This window comes from Pongo abelii, chromosome 5 (assembly GCF_028885655.2).
Source record: "Pongo abelii isolate AG06213 chromosome 5, NHGRI_mPonAbe1-v2.0_pri, whole genome shotgun sequence".
In the NCBI taxonomy this organism is placed as follows: domain Eukaryota; kingdom Metazoa; phylum Chordata; class Mammalia; order Primates; family Hominidae; genus Pongo; species Pongo abelii.
The window spans coordinates 53,932,556-53,948,076 of record NC_071990.2 but is presented as its reverse complement, the minus strand read 5'-3'; the positions used below and the strand labels follow the sequence as shown (position 1 = coordinate 53,948,076).

At 38.2% G+C, this 15,521-nt stretch overlaps 1 long non-coding RNA gene across 1 annotated transcript in view; it reads right to left on the bottom strand.

Annotated features, from left to right (window-relative positions):
• LOC129059961 (uncharacterized) overlaps nt 1–10,953 on the bottom strand; it is a 75,524-nt gene extending 64,571 nt beyond the window's left edge. Inside the window, exon 1 of the long non-coding RNA XR_008526218.2 lies at nt 10,808–10,953. This is a non-coding gene — a long non-coding RNA (uncharacterized LOC129059961). The remainder of the gene's footprint in view (nt 1–10,807) is intronic.
• Between the last annotated feature and the right edge of the window lie 4,568 nt (nt 10,954–15,521).

Below are 15,521 nucleotides of genomic sequence, written 5' to 3'. Positions count from 1 at the left end.
AACTATAAAACCAGCAAAGTAACTACAGGTGAACATTTTAAATTCTTGAGAAAAGGAGGACTACACTAAGCGTTTCAGTTATTGATTAAGCAAAAACTTCATGGCTCAAAACAACCACCATATTTGTAACCACGATTGTGCAACTGGACTGGCCTCTAGTGGGAAGCACTTTGTTGGTGTTGCTGGTGGTCACTCAACTCAGGTGTGGAAATCTCAATGGTTTCATTCATATGTCTGGTGCCTCCACGAGGAGGGCTGGAAAAGCTGCGACCTAGTCAGATATGCCCCTCTTTCTCTCATAGCATGGAGTCTCAACATGTCTGGACCTCTTTGGATGTTGGCTCAAGGCTCGGTGATAGTGCGTTCCAAGAGGAGATGTTTCAAGGTGTAAGTTTCAGTGTGTAAGTTTCAATGTGCAAGTGCTTATCAAGCTTTTTCCTTGCATCATGCTTTGCTAATTTCTCTTTGGCCAAAGAAATCTTCATGGCCAAGTTGCAGTGGGAGGGGACCACAAAAGGGCATGGATGCTTAGAGGCATGATTCATTGGGAAACATTAATGTAACATTCTACTACACTAAGGCAAGAAATGAAATAGAAAACCATTTAAAAAAAAACGTATTTGACCACATGCATTTAAAAATTTGTCTTTGGAAAAACATCATTATTTAAATTGAATGAAGGAAATATATACATCTTTCATATGCAAAAAGTCTTACAAATTAATAAGAAAGCATTCAGTCAGAAAATGGGCAAAAGGCAAGAACAATTTCCAAAAGAAGAAAAATGAATTGCCAATAAGCATACAAAAAAGGTTTCAACCTAACTAGTAATCAAAGAAATGTACATTTAAAATAATTATATTATTCCATTCCCACATTTCATTGGCAAAGATAATGTGGTAGATTATATTTTTTCCCAGTTATTCACTGCCCCTTCCTTTTCAAGGATTATAACTCTCTGCTTCACTGAAGTCAACCTTTGCAATATGACTTGCTCTGACCAGTGAAATGTAAGCAAGTGTGATATGTGTCATTTCTGAGCAGAGACTTTTTAAGAGTCATTCTGGAGTTTCATTATCCCTCTGATTCCTTTGGTATCAGACTGAGATGGGGCTGCTCCTTTAGTCTGAGCCCTGAGATCAATGGCACGTGGAGAAGAGCTTAAGTCAATCTGCAGCTAACATATGTGAAAAGGAAGAAAATGTTGGTTGTTAGCCACTGCCATTTGCCAGGTCATTAGTTACTGCAGCATAATCTCACAAACACTGACTGACACAAATTACAGCGTTGGCAAGTTCATGAGGAAACGAGTATTCTTGTGACGGATGGAATAAAATTTGTCTAACCTTTCTAGAGGGCAACTTTTCAAGTGTATCACAGTTACAGTAATTGTAACTTTTGACTCAGTAATATATCTCCTGGAAATTTATTCTAAGACCATATACATAAAAGTATACAAGATATATGCAAAAAGATTTTCACTGCAGCCTTAGTTATTGTGAAAAATAACCTAAATTATTTCTTCAGTACGTATCTTATTTGCCTCCACAGGTTTTCTTAGCTGTCTCATTGACCCTGGTTCACTTTGTTTTACCTAAGCACTTGCTATGACTGACCTACTAGGTGTAGACCTATAAAAATCTACCTCCTGGGGCCATCGGCTACACATTTACAGTCTCTGGTCCTTCCTGTCACTTCCAAATTTAGATAGAGAATCTCATTTCAGGACATGGGATGTGGTTTGGCAAGTGACTCCCAAATATGCTGAGTGATGTGAGGGAGTAAACTTCCTCATGAGACAAAATTTGACCAGTGGAAGAAAGAAGTCAAAAGGAAGCAGCAGATAAATACCTTCCCCTTCTTTCCTTTAAAAGACTGTTCCAAGATAGGATTTCTCCACATGGCCTTTCTGAGCACATAGTGCCTGATCCAGGAAGTGCCCCTGCTAAGGAACAGACTTTGCCTCTGAGAGTGTCATCAGGAAGCAAAACACATTGCATGGTGTTGCTCCTTCTCTGTCATTATTTCCTGTATCTTTTCCTCCACTCTTGCTGCCCTAGAATTGCATGTCCCAGTTAAAATCTGGGCTTATACAAGTTGGTTTTGAAAGTTGGTTTTAAAAATCAATTATGCCAACAGCAGCAATTTAAAATGGTGATGTACACCTATCTTCACTAACTAGGAAAGAGCTGCGAGTCCTAATTTTGGAGATAAGGTACACTTGATTGCTTCTAGATGGTAAGAGTTTGAATAGTTTTCATTCTTCTTTTAGTCAGTATGCATTTATTGTTGCACGTTCTCCAGTCAATATGTATTATAGTTATAAACAGAATAGTTTTTTAAGAGCACAAACAGTTCTTACACTAAAATGTTGCCAAAGTTTTGACACTATATAATTTATTCTAATGAAGAAATTTTAATAAATAAATATATCAATGCTATGTCTACATGGAAGTAATTTTTACATGTGTGAATAGATCCATACATAGTGTACAAAGTACATAAGCCATTTTTGAGTGAACTTTTATCAAATTAATTTCTTTTATATTAGACTGTCTACTGACAAACTGCTTTGCTCAGCTTCCAGTTTCAGAAACAACATTTAATAATTGCTTATTCACAAAGAACAGCAGTCCCTTTATTCACTCAAAAATTTTTGGCTTACAGCCCTGTAGGCAGAGTTCACTGCACTATTTATAACTGTCCACACAAATTGGTCATAAAAGGATGGTATTTGGGGTTAGGTCATTCAGTTCCCTGCAGAATTCAGTAATAAACCTAGTAACTACACTTAGAAATGCTACTTTATTATTTATATGTAGAGCTTTTTTCTATTTAAGGTACAACAGTTTATTTAAATCAGCAACTTATATTTGAGTAAAGCTTTTTTTTTCTGTTTCCAGCAGGTAATTTACTTAATATTCATGTGCAATATGAAATAGAAAGATTCCTGTTCTTGAAAGAAAAATCTATTAGAATCAATTTTCCCTAGTCGCTGATATATGTGGAGTTTCTGTGCTTGGGCAAGTCCTTGAAAACAAATGCAGAAACAAACTTTTAAATCCTTTATAAACCCCCATCATGTGGGAATGATAATATATAATTACCTCACTTGTTAAATAGCTCTATCTGTTCCTCTAAGGTTTATTTAAATATTGTTCTTTCATGAAAGGATGTTTTAAAACAAAAATAGGGGGAAGGAGGGGAAATGGAAATGCTCAATAAACAGGTTTATTAAGGGAAATTAAAAATCTTCGTGGTTTCATATATTCTACTGTGGACTATGAATGATGGACTTCGGTCTCAAGGTTGAATTTGATTTTTAATAGATGTAAATTCAAATATTTGGATTTTTCTGGATCTAAAGCCAAAAACTTAAACAAATGAACATTTTAAAGTAACATTTGATTATTCTCTGAAAGAAAAGTAATTCTGCCTGTCTAATCCAGTAATTTACATAATTTAGTGATTCGCTTGTCAATAATGAACAAATTGCCCTTGCCCTAGTATATTACTGTAATCGTTCATTTTCATTAAGACGTCTGTGGCTGGGCACGGTGGCACACACCTGCAATCCCAGTACTTCAAGAGGCTGAGGCGGACGGATCTCTTGAGCTCAGGAGTTTGAGACCAGCCTGGACAATATGGCGAAATCCTGTCTCTAGAAAATATAAAAAATTAGCCAGGCCTGGTGGCACGTGCCTGTAGTCCCAGCTACCCAGAAGGCTAAGTGGGAAGACCACTTGAGCCCAGGAGGTGGAGGTTGCAGTGAGCCGAGGTCGCGCCACTGCACTCCAGCCTGAGCAACAGAGTGAGACCCTGTCTCAAAAAAAAAAAAAAAAAAGAGACATCAGCCAACTTTTCAAAGAAGGGGTAAAGCTTTTTTTCAAGTGTGCAACCTAAATAGAAAAATGCAGAGTCAAATTAAAAAACACACTAAAAAAGAAAGGCTTGCCAAATTCTAGATTCAAATGAATTGGGAAATAGATGAGTCGATGGTTCATTACAGATGTGGTACCAATGTACAGAAGTAGTCTGAAAAAGATAATTATGGAATAAGCCACAATTGACTCTGAAAGGCCACTTCAGAGAAGAGAGATGGGTAGAGAAGAGAGGATGAAATGATCATTAAAACCAATGGTTAAGGCAAAAGACATCATCTTCTAACACACATTTCCTACACCTGGTGAGGTATGTAGTCAGAAGGGGTATGTGGATAACAATGTGAAATATGGAATAAAGAAAATAATCATTATTTCAAGCCTAATACTAATGAAATCACTGGTGTTCCCTCACTCTCCCTGGAACTGGGTTCCGGAGTTTCTTACACATTCTTCTTGCAGTACTAAGTGCTCTGAAGCTCAGGGTTGTTGATGCATGCTCCATACGGCCTGTTCTCTTCTCTGTCTCCAGGCTCTGCCCATTGCCCAGTAGTGATAATACTAAGAAAAAGTTTTCCATCCCTTCGTGGCCTCTGCAGCCCTCACTTCTTGTGATTGGAGTCAATCTTCCTGTTAACTTTGTGATATATTCTTCCTCATGTCATTACTGACATAAGTCTAGTCACTTCTAAGGATATTCTACTGCCCTCCTGAGAAAAAGAAAATTTTCTCCACAAGCATTTCAACACTTTTGTAAGGCCTCAGGCAAAAACTTGGCCCCATTTTGCTTGTTGCACCTGGTGCCACTAGATAGCGCTCTCCTTTTATTCTTCCCAGTCTACCATCGTCACCAGTTTACATGATGCTTAGTCATACATCTGTCCATGGATACATGAAAAGCATTTTTCAGTGACCACTGGAGTCAGTAACTGTGCTCAGTCCTGGAAATTTAATGTCGAGCAAAGTCAAAACCAACCTCAGACCTTTTGGAACTTCCTTTCTAGGGAGAGGGGAGATATGGATCCAATAACCACCAAATGCATAATTATAAACTATGTTAAGTGTTGTGAAGGAAAGGCTCAGAAAGCTGTTAGAGCATATATGAGGATACTCATCCATCCTGGCAGGAATGAGGGGTTTGTTCCAGGGAAGGCTTCCCTAAGCAAGTAACATTCATGCTGATATCTGAGTTTTCTATGCAAAAAGAAGAAGAAGATTTCAGGCAGAAGCAAGAACATGTGTTAACTCCATGACACATTCAGTAATGAAAGAAGGTTAGTGTATAGGAGCTAAATACATCTGGAAACGTTGGGAGGTACTGAAAATCTACAAATTCTGGCCAGGAAGTTAAGAAACAAAGCTGTTCAGCACCCTCCTGATTTTCTCAAATATCTCAGTCCTGAAACTGTCAACTTTCCCCATTCTAAGAGGCCCAACTAGGGGAGTCCTTGCTAAGGAGAGCCCCCACTACTCCAGACAGATAGTATTGTGACCACAAAATCAGCTTCCTTCTGGTAGAGTACATCATGTGCAACTCTAAAGTTGCAATGTGTAATCAGAAAGGATTCTGACAGCAAAGGGTGGTGCAGTATCCCAGGCTGGCAAGATCAAAGAGCTGTTACCATTCCTAGCCTAAAAGAGAATGGAGGGGAAAAAAAAAGCAGTTTTTAGAACTGGTATAGGTTAACTGTGTGGAGAGGGCACTCGACAAGAGACACCACGTTTGATAAAAGAATCAGCCAATCTGTGGTGGCCTCTTAGGGAGGAAACTGGGAAGAGAAAGAAACCAATCTCTCCTCCCACTCTCCAATCTCTTGTCACTGTTGGAACCCAACTGGAAGCCAGAGAGCAAGAACACCCACATGGGTCATTTTCCCAAGACATACGTATAGCAGAATGTAAAATGGTGAACGGGCATACCCGATGGTAGTCAGGAGAGTTAAAGCATAGTGCCCAGTTTCAAATCTCAGAGGTGCCACTGAGAAGGGGCGTGGTCTTAGGAAGGTTAACTCATCTCTCCCTGCTTCAATTTCCTCATCTTTAGAATGGAAATAATGCCAATAATACATTGGTTTGTTTTGGAGATTCATAAAGTGCTTAGAGTAGTGCCTGGCACATGGCTAGTGCTTACAAATATTCTTAATTTTTCTCTTAATTCATTTTACAGAAGAAACTGCAATTTAAAGAAGATAAATGACTTATTCAAGATCCCATTGCCAGAAGGGGCACAATCAAAGCCAGAATCCAGGCCTTCCGGTTCTTGTCCTAGCACTGTTCTCTTCCCCAAGCTGTCTCTTCCACACCCTTCTCCAGGATCACCACCATAATTATTACTGAACTGACTAATTCAGTAAGCACATTCTAAATTTCTTTCTGTTTGTTGGTTTATGGAATAGTCACACTTTAAAAAATTTATTTTTTAAATAGGAAACTATTCCTCCTATTCTCTGTAGCTTAATGCAAATAGAAACCTGAGCCCCTTCCTCACCCAATTAACTTGGAATTATAGACCCTATCACGGTAAACGTGAGGTTGATAACAACAGGGCCTTTTTGGACTTCTCAGTGGAAAACTCTCAGCTGTACAGTCAACTTGGGAGCCTCTTAGGTTTTCTTATATACTCAAAGAAGAACTGAGGGATGACAGGTTAGATTTAACTAACTGAAATGCCTCAGAACAATTAATAACCCAAATAATTGGAACGGGTGGAACCAACCATCTTCTCGGTCTTAGGAAACATCCTACTAGAAGTTCCAGATCTGAGACAAGTATTCACAAGCTCACCCAGTGTTTATGTCAGTGGCCCTACCACACGATGAGACAACCAGGAATGAGATCTTAACTTTATCTTTGCCTCTGCTCTGTTGCTTGTTCCCCAAGTTCACCAGGTCACTAAGTCCTATATGTGTAAAGTAGCCAAGTAATTTATCATCTAAGCTAGGATGCTGTTGAGATAAGGAGGTAGTATTAACTATTACACTGGGAAAACAGGCACAAGCATGAACTCTCCTGGGCAAATGGGGACATATAATCATCCCAATCTTAGAGCACTTTGACTCCTATCACATCCCCCCTCATGATGTACATGCTACTGTAAGAAAAAGTCTAGTTATATCCTTATATCTACCTGTACAGAATAGATTTATTGTTGTAATCATTATATAAAAACAATGTATTAAGACTTACATGTTCACCATTTTCTCAGCCTTTTTTTTTTTTAGATGGAGTCTCACTCTGTGGCCCAGGCTGTACTGCAGTGGTACAATCTCGGCTCACTGCAACCTCCACCTCCTGGGCTCAAGCGATTCTCCTGCCTCAGCCTCCTGAGTAGCTGGGATTACAGGTGTGCACCACCACATCTGGCTAATTTTTGTATTTTTAGTAGAGAAAGGGTTTCACTATCTTGGCCAGGCTGGTCTCGAACTCCTGACCTCAGGTTATCTGCCCACCTCGGCCTCCCAAAGTGCTGGCATTACAGGTGTGAGCCACTGCGCCCAGCCAAACAAAGACTTTACTGTTGAAATCTATTGTTATTTTATTTATTTGTTTATTTAAAGCTGAGTTTCCACAAGAAGATCAAGTTATTTTGTGTCTGAACAAGTAATCTTTCAATCTCACACTTTGCTGTTAAATCTTAAATGCAGATTGATAATGAGACTTGAAGAGTCACTAAATCCTGGCATAAGTCTCCAGTCTATGACTAAAGGGTAATAACAATACAAAATAATACATACTTGGGCTTGGGAGAGAAAGTATCTAGATTGTCAAAGCCTCCAATTCTATGCACCCCATAATCCTTCTGTTGCCCTTTTACCCATCTCAACTCCAATATTAGTATTCATTCTCTCTGATTCAAAGAATTTATCTTTGTGGGGCCAGGCACAGTGGCTCACGCCTGTAATCCCAGCACTTTGGGAGGCGGAGGCGGGTGGATCACAAGGTCGGGAGATCGAGACCATCCTGGCTAACAAGGTGAAACACCATCTCTACTAAAAATACAAAAAATTAACTGGGCGTGGTGGCAGACACCTATAGTCCCAGTTACTGGGGAGGCTGATGGCAGGAGAATGGCGTGAACCCAGGAGGCGGAGCTTGCAGTGAGCTGAGATCACGCCACTGCACTCCAGCCTGGGAGACACAGCGAGACTCCATCTCAAAAAAAAAAGAATTTATCTTTGTGGTAGTGCCATAGTCTTCGGGTAGAGAGAGCTGATGAAATTTAACTTCTGATTATCTCAGGAAGCTGAGCTGAGTCAGTAATGAATGTGTACTTTGTAATTTTGTCTATTTGAATATTCACAACCTGCTGTTAGCCTTTTAAAAATCTCAGAAGTTTTAGGTTGAATAATATAAAACAAAAGCATCATAAAATTCACTAGAGAGAAAAAAATTGATTTTTTAACTTAGACTTTAAAAAGTAAATAGTGTATGTTCAAAGGAAGATTAGTGAATTGCTACAGTCACAGCTCAGTAACATTGGACTTGAACATCTACTGATAGTAAGTATTACGTTTAGCATTCATATGAAGATTGTGTCTATAGACCTCAACAGTTTCACGATGCTGCCAAATAAAAATATTTTAATTTGCCTTTCCATTTTCCACACTTAATAGAGTCACATGCTGTAACATTCCTTATAGATCAAGGATGCAAACATTTTCAGGGTTTAAGCTACAGGATTAGGAGGATTAAGCTAAGGATTAGGAAGAAAGATCGTTACAATTCTCTGTCCTGTATGGGTTAACAATAAGTCTCAGCTTTTTTCTAACAATATTTGCTTTAGATAGAGATAATAGGAAGTCAAATAAATAAGTACTTCAAGGGCAGTACTTTGTGCCCAGTACGCTATCAGGAACCATGGACATTCGGAAAGAAGTCAAAGATGTCGTCCCTGCATTTAGGAAATGCACACACTTGTTGGAGAGTAAGAATGTATATTTCTGTATCTACACAGCATTAAAAAGATCCACAGTGGGAGAGAGGAATATGGAAGCAAAATATTAGACAGAATGTGTTATTGATATAGATTCAACTATCTGTACTATAGACATTAGAAAGGGGAAAGCTAACTTTAGGCAGAAATTAGTCACATAAGGCTTCATGGAGGAGACGGGAGCCTTCAGACAAAAGTGGAATTTCTGGAGTTATATTAGAAAAGGGAAAGTGTTCCAGGGAGAGAATGGCACAAGCAAAGACACTAAAATAGTTCCTCCTTTATTAATCCATTCAGCAACCATTTAATGAGCACTTAGCTCATATGAAGACCAGTAACCAATATCTTCAAAGATGAAATGAAAGATGAAATCATGCTTCCTATCTTTATGGGAAAGGCTTAGGAGGAACTTCAATCTTATAATCCAGTACTATTCTGTAATCAGCTTTTGATGAGTATTTATTAAAAGAATGAGGCTTATCCTACTTTCCCAATGCATCTTCTTTCTTTCACATAATACGATCTATCCAGCTGACTCACATTCTTCTCTCTTTCATAAGACTGTTTCCCACTTGCTGCTTTCACTGCCCACAGTCATCAGCAACGTCAGCAGTTCACAGGTGGGTGGGTGGGGGTTTCCAGAAACCCAGCTGGGATGTGTGGGTTAATAAAATCTGGAAGCAAGAGCTACCGAGGACAGGCTAAGGAGTGATCATAGTTAGGAGCAGCCCAATAGCACTGTCATCTGGCAGCTGAAACACCAAATCATGGGAGAAAATGGGGATCATGACTTGCCGGCTGCTGTCAGCTGAAGCAAAGTGTAGGCAAATAGATCATATGCCATCTCCTGCCCTGAACCCTGAAGAGTTTCAGGTTCACATTCATTCTAAATGCAAGGCCAGCTCCAGAGAATATTGCAAAATGGGTTCTTAGTCATCAATGCCCTATTAACCTCTTCTTTGCTTCCCCTTTAGAGGCTCTTTTACTGTCCAATTGTGTATTTCATTTTTTCTTTTTCTTTTCTTTTTTTTTAAATGGGGCTTTGCTCTGTTGACCAGGGTGGAGTGCAATGGTGCGATCATGGTTCACAGTATCCTCGACCTCCCAGGCTCAAGCAGTCCTCCCACCTCAGCCTCCTGAGTAGCTGTGACCACAGGCATAAGCCACCATGCCTGGCTAATTTATTAATTTTTTTTTTGGTAGAGATGGGGTCTCACTATGTTACCCAAGCTGGTCTTGAACTCCTGGGCTCAAGAGATCCTCCCACCTCGGCTCCCCAAAGTGCTGGGAGCATAGGCATGAGCCACAGCACCTGGCCTCCATTGTCTGTTTCTTTAGACCAGCCATGAGTTTTCCAAAGCTTTGTTTCCAAGGTAGATAGGCCTTTTCTTTGCCCACACAGAGGCAGCTGATCATTTCTAGAGAAAATAATGTAATTAGAATGGTTGGTTTATGCCATGATCTAAATGTTTGTGTCCCCCAACTTAAATTTGAATGCTGGGATCCTGACCCCCAGGGTGATAGAATTAAGAGATGGGGTCTTTAGGGGGTGATTAGGTCATAAGTGTGGAGCCCTCATGAATGAGATTCATGCCCTTATGAAAGAGGCCCCCATGAGTTCCCTTACCCCTTCTGCCAGGTGAAGACACAGGAAGCAGACAGCTGTCTATGAACAGGGAAGCAGGCTCTCACCAGACACCAAATCTGCTGACAGCTTGATCTTGGACTTCCAGCCTTCTGAACTGTGAGCAACAAATATTGGTTGTTTACGCCATCAATCTATGGTGCTTTTGTTATAGCAGAAATGGACTTAGCTGCCTTGTATCCATCAATACCCTCTACTACAATAGGAAAATACAAGTCATCTTTCTTTCCACCATGAAATTTAAACATATCTGCATACATGTTCATTGTGTTAGTCCATTTTGTGCTAGTATAATAGCACAGACCTATAAAGAACAGAACTTACAAAGAACAGAAATCTATTTCTTACCATTCTGAAGGCTGAGAAGTCCAAGATCAAGGCACCAACATCTGGTGAGGGCTGCTCTTGGCTTCCACAATGGCATTTTGAACACTGTGTCATCCAAAGAAGAGAAACACTGTGTCCTCACATGGCAGAAGACAGAAGGGACAGAGGACCAAACTCCTTCATAAAGGGCTTTTATAACAACATTAATCCATTCATGAAGGTGGAGCCTTCATGACCTAAATACCCCCAAAGGCCCCAACGTCCAACAGTGTTGCACGGGGATTAAGTGTCAGCATTCAAATATATTCTAAAACCCTCATTTATAAAACCTTCTATTTTACTTAATAAAGATAAAGGTGAAATCTTCCAGTCAATGGTGAGAAGACAGAGTTATTTTATAAATGATTTTGGGAAACCAGGTAGCCATCTAAAAATAAAACTAAAATTGTCTTAACACCTCCCACTTGCACCAGGAAAATATACAATTGAATCAAAGATTTCAGAGTAAATAATGAAACTATAGATCAGTTCTAAGAAATCTCGAGAGAATTATTTTAGAGCTGGAAAAGGCTCTCTAACTATGACACAAAACTCAAGAACCATAAACGAAAAGATTGATAAATTTCACAATACGAAAATCAACCATTTCTACAAGGCTGAAGCTACCATAAACAAATTTCAAAGACAAACAGCAAACTGGGAAAATATATATGCAAGATACATTGGAAGCAAAGGGCTACTTTTCCTTATATAAAGAAAGCATGCATAACGTGTTAAAAAAATCAATAACTCAATTTTTTTTAATGTACAACAATCCTCCCAATGACTCTTAACCAATAAAACATGTTTAATCTCACTCATAGCTAAAGAATGCAAATTAAAATAATCCTGAGCTACCAATTTTCACTTGTGAAATTAGGAAAGATCAAAAATTTGATAATCTTCTGTGCTGATGAGGTTGTGGGGAAAGAGGCATTTTCATATTGCTGATGGGAATGTAATAGGTACAACTTCTATGAAGAGGAATTTAGCATTATTTACCAAAATCACAAATACTCATACCCTCTGATACAGAAAATTCTACATCTAAAAATTTATCTTACAGATTACATGTACACACACTTCCAAAATGTATAAGGTTATTCATTGCAGCTTAGAAATGGAAAATATTAGAAATAAACATGATCTCTCTCAATAAGAGATAAATCAACAATGGCACACCCCACAATGAAGTAAGACCTCTGCTCCTTCTCCACACAGCCTGTAAATGTCAGCTTTCCTCCACACTCAGTCCTAGACCTTCTTCCATTCCTACTCTTGGTGGTCTCATCCATTGCCAGGGCTTTAAATATCTCCACAGAAATTAACTCATTCCAGAAACCTTATAATAATCTTTTTTGTCTTCCTATCCCTTGTTCTCTTCACTAAATGCTATTAAACTACCTCAAAATTACATTTTAATAGTAAAACAGCTTTATTCATGTATAACTGAAATAAACTGTACATAATTATAGTACATTATTTGATAAGCTTTGACACAAGTATACATTCAAAACTACCACCATAATCAAGATAATAAACATCTCCATCACCCCCGAAAGTTTCTTAATGCTCCTTTGTAATCCCTCTGGCCCACCCCTGCCTACTCCCCAAACTCCTACCCCCAGGCAGCCACTGATATGCTTTCCATCAGGATAGCTTGGTGTGTATTTTCTAGAATTTTATATAAATAGAATCTTACAGTATAAACTCTTCTTTTCATTCTTCTTTCACTTACCATAATTATTTTCAGATTCATCTATGTTTTGTATATTATTAGTTCATTCCTTTTGTGACTGAGTAGTATTCCATTGCATGGAAATATCATAATTTGTTTAAATTCACCTATTGATAGACATTTGAATTCCTTTCATGTTTTCTCTATTATAAGTCAAACTTGTGTGGATGCAAACATATATTTAATACATCCAATTTCCTCCATTTAAAAAAGTTCTATGTTTCTTCCTCCTGTTTTTAACACCTTTGCTAACCGACCACCATCTATGAGTAGGTGTTAAGGGTTTCTTGACTGATCTTCTACTTTCTATTCTTCATTCTACCCTACAACCATAGCTATCATTTTTTTAAAAAAACATTAATGTTTGTCCTTTTTTGTTTAAAGTTCTTTAGTAACCACCACTTCCTCTACCTTGCCCCAGCCCAATACTCTAAGGATGTAATCCAAACTTCATAGTCTAAAATGCCTTTTATATTATCTGGCCTCCCTCACTTTACCTAGCACTGCTGTCTTTCAAGCTTGTGCTTCCTGACACACATAATCCTTCTCTCATTGCCTCGAAAGCTCCACTTTTTTTTTCTACTCCAGGTATCTTTCACATGCTGTTCCTTCTTGGAATTCTCTTCCCCACTTCATCTACTGTCTTGCAATTTCTCCCATTCCTTAAGTTTCCAAGAAATCAGTAATGGATTACAAACATCTATCCAAATTTTCTGCTACTGTTGAAGAGGTAAGAGATGAGTTGACTCATTCAAGAAGTGGAGCAAGGAGGCTGATCTAAGGAAGAAAAAAAATGAGCAAAGCCAAAAACTATGAACCCATGGTGATAATATCCAAAGTATTGAGAGGCCAGTCCAGGAGGCTTATCAATCTTTTCATAGCTAAAGACCACAGAAGTAATCAAAAGTAAAATATGTATGACACAAAACCATTGAGTTGATAAAAGACAGCCTTGGGCAAACATTAAAATATGAAATGGAAAAAAGATGAAAATTACTAGACAGATGACTACTAATATGGAATCTAGACAAAGGCGATCTAATATAAAAATAATGGATATTCTTAAATTTTAAAAAGCAAATAGTAAAAGAAAAGGTACTCAAAGATTTAATAACAAAAAAAGAACACAAAGCACTAGAAAAAATCTCCCAGGAAAATCTGATAAAGAATATTTAATGCTTACACATATCTTGAAATAAACTAAAAGCTTTAAGGACATTCACGTAGAAAAAGAAAAGCTCCTCTAAGTGTAAGGGCTGGGAGGGAGGTGCAGATGAGCCTGACATCCAACAACTCAGCAGCAGCATTCAATGCCAGAAGACAATGGAGCTCTGCTTACAAAGTTCTGAGGAAAGGAAAGGGTAACTTTGTGTCCATCTAATTGTGCTTGAAACATAAAGGCAGGAAACAGACTTTAAAATAAGCAACAATTCATGAAATTTAGTGCTTATGAATTATTTTTGAAAAAGCCATCCAACAACAAAACCCAGCAAGCCAATTGTTAAGTGAAAAATTAAAAACCTGGAAGTGGAAGGTTGGTCATTAAACACATTCAATGGCTTAAAGAAAAAGCAAAGCTGAGAATTACGGTTACAGGACAGAGCAAATTTATGAATCTTGATAATGAAAAAATAATAATACACTTAACAGAAATATGGTGTTGTAGGGGTAGGTTAGAAAGATGGTGTCATGTTGCTTACCTTCAGTGCAGGCAGATCCATAGATACTGCTTGAATTGAAGCATTTTGGTGATTGGGTTTTTTTTAAAGTAAAAAAATCTTTTGAAATTTTAGATTTATCTTCTAGGAAAAAACAATTTCTTGATGTGAAGAAACTTATTAATCTGAGATTGAGCAATTCTACCAATTTCATTAGCTTTTCTCCAGTTTAGTTCAAGTAAAGACAAATTTAATGCTTTTTGTTTTTTAAAAAAAGCATTTATAGTAGGTCTCATTTTTGTAGAAGTATGTCTATGTGTGAATATGGGTACATACATAGAGAGATCACTAGGAACTAGGATGATGTTGCCAAATGTTATGACAATTATTTCTGGGCAGTTGATAGTGGTGGTTTTGCTTGTTGGTTTTGTTTTTTAACTTTCTTCTGTATACTCTTCTGTAGCACTTTTTGTGATAAGAATGTATCCGTTTTATAAAACCAATACTTTTTGAATGGGTCCCTGACTTCTGAGCTATTGGTATGGCTGAGGAGAGGGAATTTTACCAGAAGGCCCACTAACCATGGTCTCATACTCATAAAGATCATAAGCTTAGATTTTTTTATATCCTCTCCAAATAAGTTCATACATGCTGTAATTGAAATATACTAATAGGATTAAACACTTAAATTATAGGGAGTTTTCTTCTTTTTAAAATTATAGCTGGAACTTCAAGATGTCCATTCTTCTTGAGAAGCCCTGCCTACATTATTCAAAATTAAGAAATAATGATTGAATACATTGGGAAGGATATGGCTCAGAGGAGGGATCCTAGAGGCTTCCTTCCCCTTCCTAGATCATGCCCAGTTTAGAACTTTCTACCAGGCGAACACTATGCAGCCCTGACACTTCCACCTACAGCTGCAAGCATTGAACTAATTTTTATGCGCCATTTCTGGAACTAGCCCTAGTCATCCAACACACAGATCTCTTTGAATTATAATGCTCAGAGATTATTACTTGCTTATATTTGGCTGACTTTGGTCTGCCTTCTCTCTGATCTGATGACTCAGTTCCTAATCTCACTACTGAGTTTAGCAAATACTGCTTTTCTCACAACTAGATTCATAATTAGATTATCCATTTGTCTTTGGCTACCTGAACTCACATCATAACTGTGGGTTTCAGTTCCCACCTCTCCCCTGCCTCACTGCTTCTTAACATCTGGCTTGCTGCTAACCATATCTCATTCAGCTGTAGTCATATGATACTGGAAAAGAAACCGAGAAAAGAGTACGACT